The sequence below is a fragment of the Rosa chinensis genome, chromosome 2, assembly GCF_002994745.2.
Source record: "Rosa chinensis cultivar Old Blush chromosome 2, RchiOBHm-V2, whole genome shotgun sequence".
Classification (NCBI taxonomy): Eukaryota; Viridiplantae; Streptophyta; class Magnoliopsida; order Rosales; family Rosaceae; genus Rosa; species Rosa chinensis.
The window spans coordinates 33942760-33948759 of NC_037089.1; positions in this window are offsets into that span (position 1 = coordinate 33942760).

Consider the following 6000-nt stretch of genomic DNA (forward strand, 5'->3'; position numbering starts at 1 on the left):
GTTTCCAATCCGAACTCAACTTAGAAGGATAATGGCCGATTGTCAGAGAGGCCAATAAGCGATAAAGATGAAATTTGATCAAGTAGTATTTCAGTCGACTTGAAATTCATGTCAGCCGATAAGGAGAATTCAATCCAAGATAGCCTACTTCAAGATTAATTGCAGCCGTTGATGACGGCCATCAAAGCCAATCCGGATAGAGTCCAGCATCAAGTCAGCCGACGATAAGTATTGAAGCCGAATCAAGATAGAGTCACTGAGGCAAGAAGAGGCCGAATTCCACTCAACTTCAAAGAGTCAAGAGATCAGTTCAAGTCATAAAGCAGCCGATATAAATAGAAGCATCGACAAAAGACAAAGACACACAACTCCAGAAACTCAAGCCATCAAGCTTTTCTTATTTCGTGTTACCTTTTGCTTAGGTAGAATTTCCGTTTGTTTCCTTAGTTTATTTGCTCTGCTAGTTACAATCTCAGTTACTTTACCTTTCTTGTAGCCTAGTATCGATTTTGAATTGTTTTCTTTGTTTTCTTTCAAACAATAGTTGATAATTTTTAGCCATTCCAGATTTCAGTTTCTTTGTTATTATCTTATATTTTCTCCTTATTGTGTTTACGCTTTACTTGATCGTGTTATTCATAGTAGCTATTACTCTTATATTTACTCATACTCTCACGACTACACCTAACTCACCCGACCTTCAGCCACCAAGTCCTTAATCTAGAGGCATCGAATCGCAGCCGAGAATAAGTTCCTTCCTCGGCTAACAATTGCTTGACAAGTCAGATCTACATTCACCACACCTATAGTTGCACACTTGGCCTTCTGGCCGTGTGCTGGCACGCTCTGCATCTATTCATTGAGAAGGACATTTGTTCCTTGATCCCTCGGCTGTGTAGGCCGAGGTGATTTTCAGAGGCAACATTTGGTCCATATTAGAATACAAACCAAAACCTCCCTAATGAAACACAACAGACAAGGATGAAACAAGCTGACAAAACGAAATTGTGGTACAGCACAAAACTCTGCTCTACTCATTCAGAATCTTCTACTCTTCAGCTTTAAAGATGTTGGAAGTGAATGGCTCTCTGATCACCTCTCACTTGGAGCGTTTTTCCCCACATTCACTCAATTAAGGATCAAACCAGACTCTCGGGGATCTATTTGCTAAAGGAGATTCCATCTTAAAGGCTAATCCTTCTAGCTAGCTACAATACTTGGAAATGGGTTCTATCTGGAGCTCGTCTTGAAGAAGATAGAGAAGAAAGAGAAGGTCGCTAGGGAAGGAAGCCACTGGGGCGGCTAGGGTAAAAGCCCGAGAGAGGCTCTTTTGCATATTAACAGGAAATTTCTTCCTCGGAGTTAATATTATGGTCTTTACTCATTACTTTCAGTTTACTCCTAATTATCGTGAAATTGCTAACAGAACAAGATCACCATTTTCTATTTTACTGGTTTAAATCAAGCGTCTTCAATTAGCATATTAATATATTTGTCAGCAACTGAACTGTTAAACTTCCATTACATTTCAGAAAATTAAAGTTGTGATCTATCAGTGCATTTAAAACCACTCAGAGCAACTAGAATTCAGAAGAAACATAACCCATCCACCATACGAGTTCCCTACCAGGCCTACAACTATGTCAACTAGAAACAACAAAAAGCTAGGTCTTCATTCTTGAATCTTGAACCACATAGCAAAACTTCAACTGATAGATCGTAGACTTCCGTTGCTCTATTACTCTGATTCAGGGGAGCCACCTGGGACCAGCTGGCATTGTGCACATAATATTAGAAGATTGATGAGTTAAGCTTGCAGATAATAGTTTAAACATAGATGATCAGATGCAAATTTTAATGGGTGGAGAATTATCTGGGACATTGGAATTTCTTATGCAAATCTTTTGCAAGAGTTTTGAAACGAGGTCACAGAAATTTTACAACCACATGCAGAAGAACTGAACTGAATTATAATTTCCATCCCAATACTTACAATGGCAATGTTGTTTCCGTTGAGTAAAATCTGACCAAGCTTGGTTATCCTTCTTCCTTCAGCAGTAATCTACTGTGATACAAAGAGATAAGCACACATTAAACAATACACAAGCTTTTCAATAGTAGTAGGTACAAAAATAACACAAAATGTCAGCTAATCATCCAAGTAAGTAGTCAAAACTGCACACGCGCGCGCGCGCACACACAACCAAAATAAGATAGAGAAAAGGGGAGGACAGAGGCCTGTCGAAAACCAACAAGAGAACGTGACTAAGCACTAATCAGATATGTCTACATAAGTACATTCCATTGAGAAGAGTTTCCCAGTACCTCATATCAGCAAAGAAGCCAAATAGCCAAACAATAAAACCAAACATATGAGGCTATTGACTTCTCTAAGAGTATGGACAATAGACATGTCAGAAATATAGATAGCTAGCTCTATGACTATTGGAAAATTCTAGCATATGTTGACGTATGCCATATATCAAGTTTTTTGAATATTTTAGACCGTTAGATTTAATTAAAAGTTGAATATATCTGATGGTCAGAAATATTCAATAGTGGTGACCTGCTTACCAGGTAGCCTTTATAAACTTTTTTTTTTCTTTTTCAAAATTCTAAATTACATATCTACAATGAAATTAAAAAAAAAAACCCAAATTGAAAAAGAGGAGAAGACGAGGAAAAGTGGAAGAACGACAGTTTGTTCATGTACAAAGCGAGAAAGAACGACCACTAGAGGAGAAGACGAGGAAAAGAGGAAGAACGACAGTGAACAAAACGCGAGAAAGAACAACCACTACAACTGGATGTTTCAATCAATACTCAGGTAAGTAGAATCCTTTTCTGTTTGTTCGTCTTCTCCTTTCATGTTGTTTGATGGCAGACGAATTCTACCTTCTATGTAAGGTTTGGAGTGTGTTTCTGGTTTTCTTTGTACTGTTCTCTCGTTTTTTTTTTTTTTTTTTTTTACAACAAACTACAATCCACATAGAGGTAGATTGGAACATTGGATACACACAACTAGTTCCAACAAACACAAGATTGTTTTCTACTCGGATCCAAGGCAGTATATCTTCCTAGTCTGATAACTTTGTTTTACAATTGACTCTCTAGCGAGATATGGATATCAACACATACCTACACCCTTTGATTTGAATACACAGACAAATCTGAGTCCATTCCAGTGCTTCAATTCCTATTTTCATTGTTCAATTAATCTTGATTCATTAACCTTGTTTGCTTCGATTTTGTGTTCAGTATATTTGGGAATAGCGAAGACAAGCTGTCATCCTCCAAGATTATATATTCTATGCAACAAGACTGTAAGTACATAAAAATTCATAATAGATGATCTATCCCAAGTCAAAATTATCCAATAGTCTGGAGCAGAGTCCATGAAATTAGCAATTGCTGATTAGTTATAAAGGGTCGATGGAATTCTTCGATTATAAGACTTTAAAGTTTAGCTGGTAGGTTGCGCCATTATCATTTAGATGATAATGGTGATCAGTTCTTGTTGACTTGATTGAAGAATAAGACATCTTGGTGGCTTTTAGTTCATGTATATCAGGGGCCTTAGCTTGACTTTTTTTTTTTTTCCCTTTCAGTGCTGGAGTGATTATACGCATTTATATGCGTGTAATTATATCTAAAACACTATAAATAAGCAAATCATCATGTCAATTAATATGTAATTAATCCATTTTTATATACTTTGTAGAAAATAAGCGGAATTGCGAAAACGAGAGAAAATTGTGTGAAATTGGAGCAAATTGGAGTTTCCGACAAAAGGACTAAATAGTCAATGCTGGTCAACCGTGGTCAACACCATTAAAGGAGCGGAATCCAATTATCTCTGATAATATGTGTGGAAGTGTATTGAGAAGAGAGAAGAAAGAAATAATGGGGAAACCGGAAAAGAAAGAAAGAAGAAAGAAAAAAAAATAAATAAATAAAAATTCTGCTGTGATGACGTCATAATAACATCAGCATTGGCATCATATCTCCATCTCTTTTCTTCTCCCCCACGTGCTAACTCTTCTTCTTTCTTTGTTTTTCTTTTTCTTTTCTTTTTCCTCCCTCCAATCCCATGCTGCCACATGTCCCTCTCTCTTCTTCGTTCCTCTCATACCAGCCGGCAGCCACACACTCAATTAAACCTAATCATCCACACCTATATATATATTCCCTATCCTCTCACCTCTCTCTCTGAACCCCTCTCTTACCCAACAGTGCCGCACCAAAAACAGGGCAGCCCCATTGGGCTGCTCTTATTCTCTCCTCCTTCTCTATTATTTCCTTCTCTATTATTTCCAGATTTTTGTTAGTTTTATTTTAGAGAATTGAAGAATTACTCACCCAAAACTTCAAGAATCTATCAAAAGCATCAACCTCTACAAGATTCAATATTTGGGTATTTTGTGGGAGTTGTAATTCAAGACTAGTCATGCTAGCTTTTTAGCTATTTGTGATTATTCTTGTTTTCTCCTACACTTCTCTACTCTTTTCTATTTGAATTTTTTAATTTTGATGTCTATGATTATGGTTGTGAGTAATTTCCTTGTTGGGGGTTTAGGGTTGTGTCCCTAACCCAAATTTTGTGTAAAATATGTTTAATTTAATATAATGATGCAATTTTCATATGATGAATGCTTATATCTATTTTTGTTGGGTTAAAATGCATGTCTAGGAGCCTAGTCAACTCTAGGGTGTGTATTTTGAGCATGTTTAGGACGGAGTTAGAGGCTTGACTCCCTCTAATTCCTAAGTTAGAAACCTTCAATTTCGTATTCGAGGGGTTATAGGCATGGTGATTTACACCCGTTGCGTGATTGCGCGGGCGGGTTGCTTAGTAGTCTAATTCCTCGATCTCTACGCCTCTTGATGTGAATTAGTAACTCTTGAACCGGCTCTAATTCATGCCAAGTGAGTTTCTACGACCCTTGAACCGGAGTAGGAATACCATGAAAGGGAATTTCGGTCCTTGAGCCTTGAACCGCCTTGGATATGACTACCGCCAAAATAGGAAATATGCATCTACATTATATTAGCTTCCGACACATGAGATTTGGTGAAGGATCCTCCCCAGCACCCGACATTCCCATTTATTTGGTTACACTTTTATTAATTTATTTTCATTTTTATTAATTGCTTTACATTTCATTACATTTTGTTAATCTAAAATTATCTCTAAAAATATTGAACTCCAACTCATTGTAAATATTCATCACTAGGCTCTTAGTTTTGATTAGGCTTTGGTGAAAATCAAAGTCGAGCATTGCTAAGGCTTGGTGCCTTAGATTAGCATCTTTATTTATTTTCTTTTTCTTTTCTTTGTTTACTAAGTGTCTTTATTTCCGATTACCCAAGGATTGTGGGTTAGCCACTAATCCCCGTGGTACGATAAACTTTGGGCATAATATTTCCCTATTTTGACAATGATACGTACGCTTGCGTAAATTTGTATCAAGTCATGGAGGCAATGGCTTCTGCTGGTGGACATCATAGTCCCATCCTTGGCAAACATAGAACTTATTGACCTCATGTTTATATCATATTTAGGGGGAGATAATAGTCTAGGCAATATCTATTGTTTGCGATAAAGATTTGAAAGCCCGTTAATCTTGTATTTCTGCTATAGTTTAGGACTCACTGCCTAGTATGTTATAGTGTCAGTTAAGCATTTATAGGCTTAAACGGTATCCCTTTCTTTTGCCCACTTCTTGTAGGCTTATTTGTTTTATATATGCTTCTTGATTTGTGTTGTTATGAACCTTAGGTATCTGACTACATCATGTAATATATGTACCTGCATACAACATTCACTCTATATATATATATATATATATATATATATATTAAGAACTATTACCGAGGTTTTGATCAACTATCTATCAATTAAAGACTTAATGTCGTATAATAGACTAATGTATTTGATGTAAACCTCTAGCTAGTATTGTCTTGATGTACTCATGAGCATATATATATATATATATATAT